Source organism: Hippopotamus amphibius, chromosome 1 (genome assembly GCF_030028045.1).
Source record: "Hippopotamus amphibius kiboko isolate mHipAmp2 chromosome 1, mHipAmp2.hap2, whole genome shotgun sequence".
Classification (NCBI taxonomy): domain Eukaryota; kingdom Metazoa; phylum Chordata; class Mammalia; order Artiodactyla; family Hippopotamidae; genus Hippopotamus; species Hippopotamus amphibius.
The window spans coordinates 56,112,262-56,127,163 of NC_080186.1; the positions used below are offsets into that span (position 1 = coordinate 56,112,262).

General features: G+C 42.7%; 1 protein-coding gene across 9 annotated transcripts in view; it reads right to left on the reverse strand.

Annotated features, from left to right (window-relative positions):
• Window positions 1–14,902, reverse strand: part of LRRC8D (leucine rich repeat containing 8 VRAC subunit D) — a 104,701-nt gene that overhangs the window by 73,414 nt on the left and 16,385 nt on the right. For 2 of the 9 annotated variants that reach the window (XM_057713528.1, XM_057713499.1), the window contains exons 2-3: window positions 13,098–13,178; window positions 10,690–10,840 (exon numbers count right to left, since the gene is read on the reverse strand). The exons of 1 other annotated variant lie outside the window; for it this stretch is intronic. The gene's annotated coding sequence lies outside the window, so the exon portion shown is untranslated. Of the gene's footprint in view, window positions 1–10,689; window positions 10,841–11,146; window positions 11,211–12,693; window positions 12,718–13,097; window positions 13,179–13,318; window positions 14,818–14,902 lie in introns of those variants that run through there. 6 more of the 9 variants (XM_057713519.1, XM_057713535.1, XR_009049807.1 and 3 more) reach the window with 5 other exon arrangements.

The window sequence follows — 14,902 nt, forward strand, 5'->3', positions numbered from 1 at the left end:
CCATGGTCAACATGAGCTGCTAAACTTTTCTTACTAGCTAAGCTATGAAATAATTCACTGACCAACAAGTTCAAGTTTAGATGCAGAAATTCGTTTGGTTTTTCTCTAGTCTAAGTTTAATGCTGAAGGACACTTTCCATTGTTGCATGTCTGACATGCCCATACTGATCAAATACATCTTGGAAATAGATGCTCCTAGACACATTAGATGGTCACTTTAGGTTACAATTTCACATATGCCAAAGGTATGTTTCTAATTGCATGTGCACATCCTGGCTCCCTGTATTTAAAAAAAAAAAAAAAAGTATTAGACTTGACTTTCTGAGGTTAGAAAAAATGACTGAAAATTTCCCATTGTGTGATGGTGCTGGAATCTTTGATCTCTACTACTGTGAGTTCAGAGTCAGGCTACTTAGTTTATTTTGAGAAAGCAAATCCTTCCTGTTGTTTCTCAGGAAATGAAAGAACACATTTATAGACTATGTCTTAATTTCGTGTTTAAATGGTTTTAATTTTTAAACTATGCCTCACTTTGAAGAATATTTAACTTGTGGAGATATTAACACTTTCAGAAAGAAACTAGAGCAGGGGGGTGGAGAGAAGAATATTTTCAGACTTAAGCTAAAAGGGTGAATTTTCAAAAACTGTCTCACACAAACTGTTACACCCTGTTTCTTCCTGTGAAGAATTTTCCAAGCATTAAGTTGTGCAATAGTTTAATGAAGAAAAAACGAAATGCCCAAGTTTCTCTCAAATATGTAATAGCATAGAGAAATATCAGAGGCTTAATTTTAAATTTAAAAAAGAGTGTCCTATCACCTGCTTAGGCTTGTTAAAACACTACAATAATCTCTGAGTCACTCACCTCATCTGGGTTCACCTTTTAATGCTAGCCACACCCTCCTGGGCTTTAAGATGCCACCCCTGCTGTTAATAGGGGGCAGAAACAGTTAATGGCTTTGGAGAATAAACCTTCTAGGGAAAGAACCCAGCTAACTAAGAAGAGTGATGAACCACTTCAAACTGTTTCTGATTTCTCTACCGACAAAGGAAAGCAAGGTGTGATGAAGGGGATGGAAGGAGAAAGGACAGTTAAGGTAAGATGCTCCAAATAATGCTTAACCTTTCTCAACTGCTGAATTCTCTCCTACATGGCACACTTTTAACTAAGAAGGAGAAATAAACCCAGTGAAAATGAAATGCAATCATAAAGGGAAAGAGACACTGTAGATGATGAATGCAAAGACTATGACCACCCTTACAAAACGACCTGTGATGTCTCAGGGGGGCCGTGGCACACCGCAAACCCACCCTGCCCACCCCCTGCCCAACTCCCATCACAGCCCTATGCTCTGTTCCCCCTTTCCTGACTTGCTACCTCTCTCCCATTGCCAGGTGCAGTCCAGTCGCAGAGACCTGGGCACGGTCACCTGACAGCTATCCTGGTCTCATGCTGTCGATACTCCAAAGGCCCTGGCATTAGAGCTGTAATCAGAAGGACTCACAAATGATACATGACAGGAATCTAACTACTCTCATTCTTTTGTCCACTCATTTTTGTCCAATGATGTACAAGTCTCACAGAAGTCCTGAGAGTTACAAGAGACTTGGGGGATATGAACAGTAACTTCCTCCAGTGAAATATGAGGAAAGTGAGTCTCAGAGAGATTAGCTGACTTCCCTAAGCCCATTCTCTGTTACTGGAAGAACTAGGACTAGAACACAAGTTCCCTAAGCTCAATTTTTGTTCCCTCTGTCTTATTTCTCCTTCCCCTGCAACATCCTTAAGCTTCCCTAAATCACCATCTAACCTTAACATTTCAGGCAAGGGCTGTGTGTTTTATTTTAAAAGGTCATTCACAGTATTCATCTTACTCTATCAATCAGAAAAAAAAAAACAAAAATAAAAACAAAAAACCACCACCAGCATGTAACCCCACTGACAAAACCCCAAATGGGCCCTCAATGACACAGGACTATTACTTGTCCTAAATCAGTGAGCTCCTTTTTCCAAGTTAACTGTTAGGAACTTTTAACTGTCTTCTCAAGGTCCCCTCGCTCTGAGCAGATTTCATTTGCTCCTACCTCACTGAGAAAACCCAAGCCATCAGGAAGGAACTTTCTCAACTTCCTCCCCGCCTCCACACACACACTCATCCACAGTCACACGTATCTTTCCCTCCCCTCCTCTCCTGTCTCAAAGGAATGAAAGTCCCTATTCCCTCTGGAGACAAGCTTGCACTCCAGACCCCAGCACCCTATCTTGTCTAGACACGTCCTCTGTTAGTAATTCTCTCTTCTACCTTCAATCACTTCCTCTCCACTCGTCTCAACTAAAATATGAGCTCTGGTTACCAAGCTACACAAAAAATATTCCTCCATGGACCAATGTGTACACACACACACACACACACACTCCACTCAGTGCCCCCACTTCTTAACTCCTATTCTCTCCTCACCCACAACAATCCAGATTTAGACTTTAGAACTCTATGCCAATTAAATACCTAATCACCAAATGCATCTTCCATTTTCAATCTTTACCTGATCTTCCTGTGGCCTTGGACACACCTGACACTTTTCCCTACTTCATACTTAGGCGATTTGGCAAGTTGCTTACCTCAGCTTTAGACAGTTTATTTGTAAAGGACAGTAACAATATTTATTTCCGGGGGGTACTGTAAGGAGTCTCTGACATAATATATGGAAACAACAAAAAGCCCTGGTGCATAATATTACTGTCATCCGTATTTGTGGATTTTCCTGGTCCTCCTTCTCTCTCCTCTTCTTTCATCTGTTAAGTCCTTGGTCCCTGGGCCACCCCCGGGGGCCTCAACTGTGTGCATGGCGGAACCATCCGTTCCAATCGCTCCCCAATCCACGACTCCAGCCCTTCCTTCTCTACTGGGGTCTAGGCCTCTCCACGTCAGCTGAATGCCCCACAGGCACCCCAACGTTACTTCAAACTGAACTCGCTACTCTCTCTCCAAATCTGCTCCTCTTCCGTTCTCCCTCCTGGTGAATGACACCGTTAGACAATGAATCTTCCCGAAAAACACTGAGTCATCTTTCTTCTTCTTCCCTTACTCCCCTCCCACTTGCCATCAACTCAGCAACCAATTCTTCCTCCTAAATGAGTCTCAGATCCACCCCTTCCTTCCCTTTCCCACCATCACCACCATAGTTCCGGTCCTCATTATTTCTACCTGGATTATTTCAACAGCCACGGGACTTCTCCCTGCTTTCTTTTCACATACCTTAAGATGGTGATTTAAGCATTTATGTCACCTTTGATGATTCCACAATGCTGCCAGGAAAAAGTCCACACTTCCAGAAATAGCAATGGATGACCCAAGACAGGGCTGGACCAAGAATCTGAAACAAGATGCACCTCCTGCTCTCCTCCCCTCTGCACCACGACCCCTCTGCTCCAGTCCCACATACGTGGAGTTCCTCACACGAAGCTCTTCCAGGCTCTGAGCCTGGGCTGGTTCTTCGTTTTTGTTTTTGGTTTTTTGTTTTTTTTTTTCCTGTTCAGCCTGGTAAATAATCCTATCCCTCCAATATTTAGTACCGAAATCACCTCCTGCATGAATTCTTTCCTCACAAACAAGAAAGAACAAATCACTCCCTCCTTTGTGCCCCATTCTCTGTTATTATTTATCACAATGTATTGCTATAAATAAGTTCCATTTAATGATTTGTGTGTCTATCTTCTAAGGTCAGGCACTGTGTCATACTCACATTGTATCTTCAGAATTTAGCACTGTGACTGGTGTACAGCAGATAGGAGAAGGAGAGATAAGGGAACTAAGATTTAATAGTTTGGAACTCAGCGAATGTCTGTTGAATGAATGAAGTAGTGTACCTGTCCATTACATCAGAATAATTGAATAAGAGAGGAGGCTGGTAAGATAGGTGGACCTGACAGCTGCTAAGGTGAGCACAGAGGAACCTGGAATGAGAAATGGAAACTGTCCTCACTGATGAAGTCCTCTCCTGAGGATGTAACATCAGTCAGGTCAGTGGCAGGGGCTGTTATCATCAAACTCAGGTGAGTAGCTCCCTGTTTAATGCGCAATAGGAGAATAATTCCAACAGCCCAAGGCCATTGGTCTTATAAGCAAGTTTTGGATTCTAGATCATTCTACATTATCATTTTATCAGGCTTTGTGCAAGCTTAGTGCATTTCAGTAGTTAGACTGCATCCCTCTCCTATATATCCAGAAAGCACCTTAAGAACGGCAGACAAAAGAAAAATAAAATATAGCCTATCACCCATATAATACTACCACTGAGGACCTCGACAAACCATGTAATAGACTATTTTAAGACCACAATTTGTTCCCTACAATAATTTCAAATTTTTATATATAGTAAGCCATGTTATGCACAACACAGTTTTATTCCACATACACTAAGGAAAAGGTACACTGTATTCTGCATAGGCGTGTAAATGTCTGCTTATGAAATAAAGCAACCGAGCATGTAGTGTGGCATACACTGGAGACTGGAGGAGGAACGAAATCCCCATGAACTGGGAATAGAGCGAAGCAGAGTAAACTTGGAGAAAAACCAAGCTGAAACTGGCAGCGTTTTCCCAATAACAAACGAACATCTATAACTAACAGGCTTTCAAGAGTATTCAGCCATATATTATGACATCACACCTCATAAAACATTCATTGAAAAGCCATAACAGGAATGCACATCCCAGCTCTATGAGCATGTGCATATCACTGAAGAAGAAAGAGAGGACTTTGAAGGGAGACACCCACTGCCCTACATAGATGACCAAGAATGAAAGGGGGCCATCACTGCTAAAAAAAAAAAAAAAAAGTAATAATAATAAAATTGAGAAGAAAATGTAATGTCAGGAATGTTAGGATTAAACTGAATTATGTTACTAAATAAATAATGTTCCCAAAGGAGTAAATACATATATAGGAAATACGTTTGCAAATGTAAAAGGTTAACACACATACAAATAAGGCCAAGAAAGATACCTAAAATAATCTCAAATACCTTTGAACTTTTCAATTTCTATCAATCACGCTGAGAAGATCAAGTCTTATAAAAGTACATGTAACAAGATAAGGCATATTTAAAGCCCTAGTGATTTAAAAAGTGAATCAGTGACCCAGGAATGCACAAATAAGCCATCTGAACAAAACAGAGATCTCAGAAGGAGATCTGTATAAATGTACACTTATATGCTACAGGTGGCACCAAAAATCTGTAGAGAAAGAGTGGATTATTTGGTACATGGCATTGAAGAAACTGGCTCACACTATAAACAGTTTTTTAAAAATAAAAACAAATTTATAACTCATATCTTAAATTCTACATCATTAAAAAACCCAAGAGTAAACCCATAACGCTAAAAAAGTGAAGAGAGCCTATAATATGAGCCTAGAATAGGGAAGGTTTCTTAAATGTCTCAAAACGCACAGACCACAATAACGTTAAAAATTTCAACTACATTAAAATTAAAGATTTTGTTGTTATTAATGAAAGGCACCACAAAGTTATCAGACAAGTGACATACTGGGAGAAAGTACTCAATATCCACAGCGAACAAGGGATTAATTTCTAGAATACTCAAGGAACACCACAAGAATTCTTTCAAGGAACTTCTTGCAAGAAAAAGGCAAGGGACCCAATTCACAGAAAAGGGAAATTAAATTAAGTAGGTGAAGAGATGCTCAATCTCACTCATGATCAAAACAAGGCAAAATTCAACCATGAGCCACAACCATCTAATGGATAGCAAAAACAGGAAATCTGTTAATAAAAAAAGAAATCATCATATAGAATTGGTGAAGATAAAAAACAGACAACAATCTGTGCGGTTCCTAGTAAAATTAGTAATGCTTATGTCCTAAGATCCAGCACTACTGCTTGTGGACAGTACTGCCTCAAGAAACTCTCATCATAAGTTTCAATATACTGATGTTCCTTGAGGGGAAAAAAGAGCATGCATACTGCCTGGAAGCCTAGAATATTTATAAAAATGTTGACCCTTTCATGTCTCTATTCCTAAAGTCTGCGTATTCTGTATGATTTTAACTGAATCTTTGCTGAAAAGGTAGGTAAGACTAAACAAAATGTTCTCATTTCTCTTCACAGGTGAGGTTAAGGACAGAGAAGGAAGCAGATGTAATGATAGGGATGTTTTAGCCTGGGGACTGACAAACCTGGATCCGAGGCCAGGCCTTAACTTGTCCATGTGACCTGGATAAGTTACAATGTCCACTTGCCTCAGTTTCTTTACCTATAAAACAGGGATGTTACCCACCCTGCACAACACCAGGGAGATTAGAGATAACCCATGGAAAGAGCTCCATAAATAGAAAGCAATTTTTTTTTTAACCAGAAGAAAGAGCATCATGCACTAACCCTGACAGGTTTTGATGCCCTGCCTAATCTGGCTTAAACAGAGCACCAAAACCTCAGCAGCAGGCGTGGAAACCAGAAAGACAGATTCAACATAAACTATATGTCAGCTTTTTCCACTACAGAACAGGGTACATAACCTCTCTCCTTCCATATACTTACTGAAAACTGTAAAGGTTAAGACTGGGAAGCCTCTTTTAGCTTCTGGGAAATGAATATAAGGCTGCTGCTGGTGGCAATTGTGACAGTGGTGACCCTGGGACTGGCGTCAGAGTCCTGACTCCACAAACATAAGGAAGCACTGTAGGGAGAATGTCAGGAGAATGCTCTTAGAAGAACTCCAGTTATCCGTGACTGAGTAACTGCAGGACCTCAAAGCTGACCATGAAAACAATTAACCCAGAAACAAGATCAGATCTAAAGTCAGGACTTTACACATCACCTATTTAATGCACAACAAAGAGGAAAAATTCCATTTGGGAATCTTTATAACCCGATGGCTAACATACTGGACATCACCATTTCTGCACTTTCAGCCTGGAGCAGTTGTTTTACTTCAGTCCTGAGTCCCAACCTGTGGACTTGGGGATCATGGCAGAGGGATGTAGACTGAACCACTGTCTCACTAATACATGTACTACTATTTTACACATACGGGAAGATGCTGTGGTCATTCTTTATAATATACATCCATTTAAGTAATATTAAATAGTAACTGTCACTAAATATTAGCAATCATCAGAAATGAGAAGTAAAACTCTAAACAAGTCCAAAATCTGAAATCTTTTAGTATTAAATAAAAGTTTCCCAATTTTTATAAGGGTTGAGAACCACTGCTTTAAAGTCCACAATTTCCAACTGAAGACAGTTTTTATTTTACAATAGACATGAAGGAAAAAGAGACAGGGTTTTGAAAAAATGAAACTCCTAATGCATGTTTATCTCCACTCCTAGGCCTCTCTTGGCCATAAACTTTTCCTTGGCATTTAACATCAAAGCTAGTTACCCTTTCGTTTTTAGTTTACAAGCCATTACAACTGCTCAGAACAGACAGAAATGGCTGTGCATTGTGTATTAAGAAAATATACACATACCATTCCATTCCTCACTTAGAAAAGATCACTCAGTTTATCTCTTTCCTCCCCCTCCCCGCACACCTTCACTCCCTTCTTCTGATGCTTTGACACAATGCTACAAGGGCAAAGTTACAGATCACTACAGATATTCCAATTGTTGAAGAGAAAATAAATATTTTATCCCGCATTTCCCAGTGAAAATGTATTCTAAATTTTAATTTATATTTTTCTCGGAGTGACATAAAAATCCTAGCTGAAAAGAGCCTCAACATTAAACGTTGCAAAAATAAGAAAAATAAACTTATTTCCATCTGGGGACTACTACAAAAATATTTAATACATAAAGTATATATGGATTTGCCTACGTCTTTCTATAATATAAGCTTTTCAGTAAGTTATCCTGAACTAGGGTGGGGAAGCTGGGGGGCTATGTACAGTGGTCACACAGTATATAGGGTAGCAGGGTGTGGAGAGAGTCCTATACATCATTTATTAATTTATTATTTTTTTCCTGGGATGTAAACTGTGTCCTAGGGGTAAACCAGAAGTGTTGTTTTTTTATTCTAAGACGTTAAAATATGCTAATCTGACCTTTCAAAAAGACTGTTCACTAAGACAGGACATAAGATATCTGTAAATTAAAATATACCATTAGAATTTTGGCAGCAGAAAACAAATCACAGTGATGCAAACACTGCTAAATCCAGTCACTAACACAGAGGAAGTGTAAATTTCAAAAATGGGAGAAAAAAAACCAAAAGCAAAACACCAATAAAACCCTCCAAGTTCTGGGTAGAGAGGAATGGGAAAAGATCTGGAGATTGAGGTAAAGTTAATCTTGAGTCACTGTTTGTCAGCTCTCTTTTAGAAAGGCAAAAGACCATCTGAATCAGCATTGCCATCTCTTCCTTAAGCAGCAACTTTCCAGATTACAAGAGAGCCAAGCACTATAAATCCCAAGACTCTTGTTCAAGTCTCAGTATGTCCACTTACTGGTATGACCAGTACTTTGGTGACTAGTCACATTTTATCAGCCTCAGTTTCCTCTCTCCATCAAATAGAATACATAAATCCTATTTCAGATTGTTAAAAGGAGTAATAAATTATAAACGAGATGTAGAAAATGCGTTCTGTAAACAGAAAATGAGGATCTAAAGGCCACATTATTATTCCTGGGTTATTATTTAATTATTATCAAATTCTGCTATGGTGGGAGCATATCCTGTTCCTAAATAGGGGACAAGTTTGGGAGGCCACAAAGGCTTTTCTATTTTATCTCGAAACAGAGTGACAGATGCTGAGGAAAGTCCTCAGGTAAATTAGTGAATCAGAGGGCCAGGAATACACCTGCGTACAAAAAGAGAGGCAAAATACAGTGGTTGTACAGGTCTTCCAAGTCTCTCTTAATGACTTGTTTTTACTTTTAATCTCATGATGCATTTGGCAAGAAGAGGTATAAACACAGACATCTCACAATTAGATTCAAATTTAAGAAGTCCACATCTATCTAGAAAAAGATGAAATTAATTGCTCAGCGCTCATAGTGTATCTTGGCTTCTTAATGCTAACACAACTATGCCAATTACTGATAATATCACAATGCTCAAAGCAGCTGCATTTTAAAAGAGATTAAAGTTCTGAAGGACTATTGGAATAATGGGATCTTAATAATTCAAATTACCTCCATGCTACTAATAAGAGAAAGAAGGGGGGGAGGGAGGGAGTACAAACGTACCAGGCTGAGTAATTACAAAAGATTTTCCTTTCAAAGCAAGATGAATTATGCAGTAAATATATTTTACTTTCAAAAAATCAGCATTAGAGTGGTATAGTCAGCATAGGACATCATGACTTTAAATTGTACAACCAATCCTGCTTCCCGAGGAAGCTAGACCACCCAATAAGGTGAAGAGGCTAAGTGCACATAGTGCTGTGCTTGTGCACTTTACCTCCCTGCTACAGAGAGAGATCCTTCTTTGCAGAATCTCACTTTCCTCCCCTCTAGTCATTTGCTTGGATCCCTTCTTCCAAAAGAAAGAGAAAGAAGATGCTACTGGCTTTAACATCGTTCAAACATTTAATTTGAGGCTACAATCTTCCCATCAAACTGACTCTCCTCAACCATCACACCTCCCTTAGTGTACCTCCGCAAGCCTGGAGTTCAACCAGGTAGACAAATAAAGGCGGGGAAACAAGGCCAGGCTTTCACTGGGGGAGAAGTCCATCTGATTTAGTCGAGGGAGAGAGGAGCTGCCAGGGAAATGAAGAAGCAAAAAGTCTGTGCATAAAACCAACCTTTCCTCTAGCATTTTGTTCTCCATCTATACACACTTCTGAGATGGAGCAAGCCAAGCATGTGAAATTATAATCTACCTAGTGAAAGTGAGAAAAGGCGTTCTCAATTTTACTCTGATGAAAAAATGGCATTTAATAAATAAAGATGTCAGGCTCCTACCTTTAAAAGTACCTCTGTCTCAGCAACGGAGCCTGGCTAAGAAACCACACGTGGAGCTAACAAGCCAGACACCAGACTAAACATCTCAGAACTAGCTGCCCCTCATTCCTGGTCACTACCTTTCCGGTGTGTGTCTGCATCACTAATTCCCTCAGTTCCTGATGGCCTGGCTCTCCCAAAAGGGAAAGCAAAGAGCCTGGACTCCTCTGTTTCACTGGCTGAAGAGCTGGTGGGATTTCTGAGCCCGGACACCAAGACTCCTGCTCCCCTTTCCACCTTACACATCACCCTCAATCCATCCTCTTTCTCCCCCAGGTCTCCAACCCTCCCGCTCACACTACTCTTAATAACACCCAAGCCACCCACTTCTGTAGGTATCCCCTGGCCGGGGGAACAAAGTGAAGAACAAAGAGCCGCCGCTTCAGACGGCAGGAGGAGGAGAGGCGAGGGTGGAGAGGGCAGCTGAGGACTCGGGAAGCCTCCCAGGCACAAGCAGCCCAGCCTGGAACGCTCCCGCCTAGGGTTGGGTGAGGAAGCGGGGCAGGTCCCGCGGGCGCCGCGTGCTGCCACGCGCCTCACCGCCCGTGTCCAACGCACCGGGGTAGCACAGCCACAGAGTTTGGAGAGACCCTCCCGAAGAGAAAGCAGCCTGGGGGACGCAGCCTCGAAAACGCACGCGAGCGAGGCAGCAGCGCGGGAGCTGCAGATCGGCTGGGTGACAGCCCGGCGCCCGGCCCGCGGGCTCGCGACCCAGCCCCGCACCTGGACCAGGCGGCCACCCTGCTCCCTCAGGGCGCTCTCCTCTCCGGGGACTGGCTTCCGGCGGGCTCTGCGAGCTGGAACCGGCGCGACGCCGAGACTTCACTCCTCCATCCTGGGACCCGGCGGCACGTTACAGACAGCCGTGCACTTCCTGTTTGAAACACACAAGGGAGAGAAAGAACTAGAGAGATCCGAGCGCCGGCCAAGCGGAGGGAGGGCCGCAGGCCGGCGGGGAGGGCGACCCAGGGGGCTGCGGGTTGCATAACCACGGCCGCCCGCCTCGCACGGTCCGCGGCACCCGGCACTCTCCCCGCGGGCGACCCGCCACCGCGCGGCGGCCCGCGAGGTGGATGCCCGCGGCCCGGCCTCCCCCTGCCGGCGGTCTCGCCCTCGCCCCCGGCGCACTGGCAGCCCTTCCGCTTCCAGCCCCCGCCTGGGTTCCCCTCCCCGCGCCTACCTAAGTCAACTACACGCTGTCTGCCTTCCTCCGAGTTCCTCCTTTCCTCTCCTCTCCTCCCCAAGCCCGGAAAAAAAAAAAAAAAAAAATCGGCCGGGGGGTAAAGGTATAAAAGCAAGATGAGTCTTTCCAGGGGAGAGGAAGCTGGATTTGTGCACAATTTTAAAGTTAGCCACATCCCAGTATATCCACTACAGCTCAGCTGCCCAAGAGCCTCAGGATGGGAAATTACTTGTCTTGCGCCTGGCTGACTCAAAGGGAAGCGTGCACACAAGCAGCCACAAACTGCCAAAAAAAAAAAAAAAAAAAGTATTCAAGGTTCCTAGGCTAGCTCTCTACCAGGATCCTTACTCACACAGTGCCCTAATATTTACATATGCCAGTTCCACACAAGAGATCATCCTATAGTGCATTCTTCCCGAAAACAACTGTTTCTCTGGACGAACGAATCCCAGAGCAGTTCCAAAGTTCTGGGTTTATGTCCACCCTCTGACTTGGGTGAACTTCAGGGTAATGTTTAAAAGTAAACAGATGGTTTAAGAATCTGCCATATGCAGAGTGTACCAGCTCCAGGAGTTCGCTTATGCGTTCAGTGCCCAGTTTCTGGGCTTCCAGGTGTGGACAGCCTCACCTGTACCCTGCCTGCCCTTGCACACAAATCTATCAGGTTACAAGGCACTTACAGCACTGTCTCACAAACGGCTCCTTTTATCATCAAGGTGATGGCTTAAATAAAAGTTATTCCTGTTTTAAAACTCAACATGGAGTATAGAATATAAAGGATGATTATTCTACATAAAAAGTTAAATTTTGACAGAAGTAGAAAGAAACTGATGGACAGTAAGCTCCTGCTCAGTGTTAGCCTCTCATTTTAATCTCCCTTTAGTCTTAATATTTCCCAAAAGATCTGCAAAAGTCCTATTCTCATATTCCCAATTGAGGAAACAGGGTCAGAGAAGTTAAGTAACTGTCCCGATGTCTTAGCTAGAAAGTGGTCAAATGGAGAATTGAATAAGAGGTCTTTCCTAAGTATAAAATCTGGGCCATTTCCTCTACACTCTGCTAATTTTCCAAATAGTGAATTCTCAGAGAAAAATCAAGTCCATCGACCATCTGTGATGCATTCCTTCATCTCCCAATGAGCCTGCAATTCCATGCGATCACTCTGTTGAACTAGCTAGGCTCCTTAACCACCTGAATAATATGTACCTCGATTACTCGAGCAGAGGACACCGTGCTCTTTCCCGTTATCTACCACGGGCTCTGTCAGCCTTTTCACAATTACTCAGTGGCAAAAGTTCAAAAGGGTCTAGGATAGCCATTCATATGCCAAGGTACAAAGTCTATCCAGTTCAGAACCTAATCTGCTAATATTTGCTCCCTGAATTCTCTTCCTCTAACTGGGCCCTTTTAAGAAGGCAAACAAACAAACCCACCACACCCACACAAAACAAACAAACAAAACACACACGGACTCCACTCTTAGTGAAACCTGAAATTCTCTCACTTTCCATTCCCTTCTGCTTTAGCACTTAGTTCACACTCACCTGTCAACAGCATGCTGCTATTTCCTGACAGGCCAAGAACAGCATGCACGGAAAGGTGGTTACGGATCCTGGCAATGGGGAGACCCCAGACACTTGAGGGGAGAGTGAAGGGGAAAGGGAGTGCTTTTCTCTTATCTCCTGATGAACTGCGTCTCTTTCACCCTGCCCCACCACCTCACTCAACAGCACAGACTCTGCAGCTGTAGAGCGTGCAGGTGAAAGGCAAGGGCAGTTCACGTGTGCCAGCAGGGGCTGGGCAGGAGCAGACGCACTCCCATCCTTCAGGCTCACACAGCGGCCTGAGGGCTTATGACGACAAACCTCCCGAGGAGTCTGAGCATGCTTTTAGGGGGCCAGCTCTGCCTCCGCTGCCATCGTTGTCTTTCTCTCCGTCCCTTGCTTACCCTGGACTGTCCACTCTTCATTTCTTTTCACAAACTTAAAGCTTCATCCCAAAGCACGGCCATTTCTTTCCCACAAAGTACCTGGTGGGAGGAAGGTAGGAAGGAGGGTGTTTCACTCAAAACGTCTCTCAATTCTCTCTCATTAAACAAACAAACAAACAAACAAACAAAAAACACGTCAAGAATCTCCATGTTTTGGATACAATTCTATTTTAAAATACCTTTTGGTCTCCCTGCCTTCATTTCTGTGACTCATAAATCCAAGAGCCTAGAAGGAAAACCTCTAAATTAGCAAAGTGAAATTCTTGAGACAAAGCAAAGCAAACATGCTTAAATTAAGTCGTATGGATACCAAAGTTCATAGTTCGGAGAATACAATACCCTGAGACTGCATCCACTCCTGACATGTCTGTATTCTAACGAACACAAGGCCTAAGCATCATGTCGTACTTTCCAATGTCTCAGCTATTCTCCTGCCCCTTCCGTATTTCAGGAAAAGTGTTTATTCCTCGCCACTGTTAAGCACAAAAAAATATTAAAATAACACTCTCATAAAAAGAAAAAAAAAAAAAAAAAAACAAATGACGCCACAAAAAATAAAACTGATTTTGGAAGAATATTGGAGGTTAATTTTGCAAGTCTCCACTCCCTAAGTACCATAGTCCATGGACTAAGACAGCAACAGCGTGAAAGCCATTTTAGAGGCTCCAAATTAAGAGACAAGAGATAGCTTTCCTGAGGACTAATGGGTGTGGAGGAGGAGATGATAGACTCATATCCAAAAAACGATGCTCCTCATCTTTCTTCATCTTAATAGAGAAAGACCTTACTTTGGTGGTTAAAAATGTCTGCCACATGATTTCTCTGTGTGAGGATTCTTGGCCATTATTACAGCTGGATTTTCTGCAAACAAAAAAAAGAAAAATGACAAGCCATCTGGTTACCTAAGAGATTGCCTCTATACTAGCAGCCTTCACAGCGGCGTCCCTGTCTCTGTCCTTACTTTCAGGGTAGAACATGCAACAGGCTTTCCTGTGAAGGAGGTCTCTGGCACTCACATTCATCTCCCAGCCTCTGCAAAACCTGGGCCATGGCTTTCAAGGAAGATGTCTTCAGAGCCAACTGGCTGGCTTGACTGGCATTTACCCATGGAGGGTTATTTGCCATTTTCAAGGAGCCAGAGTGTCATTTCCCATGGCAAAAACGTAGCAAGGGGATGCAAATCACCTTTTTAAAAAAGTCTGCCTGCAAGATGGTTTAGGCTCCCTCCTGGGCACAGAGTTTCCTGGTTTTAAGCAAGTTGAGAAGGTAAGCACTACTTAGAACACCCACAACATGACTGGGAAGACCGAGCTACATGTCAGAAACAAGGCCTGAGCTGGTATGTCCGTCAGCTCAGTGTTCAAAACACACACATCTTGAGCAGAATGAAAAACATTTACATAGGACCCACACATGCTCTGTCTCACTGGATTCTCAGAACTGCCTTTGCAAGGAGGACTCATTACCACTGTGTTAGAAATGGAGCTCATAGGTGTTGTCATTTTCTCAAAGCAGTGGGAAATGGAGCTAAAATTCACCCTGGGTCTGCTCTTCTTCTTAATTGAGAAGAAAAAAGTAGGTGCATTTTGGCTGTGGATTTCTTATTCTGTGCTACACATTCTTTTACTCAGAAGATCTCACTTATAAAACACAAATTGTAATGTTCTCTCGCAACTACATCTCTCAACTTCATCACCTTGCCAAGTTGTTTGAAAGTATAAAATATAAACATGTATTTTGCAACGGACCAACTGATTTTTTAG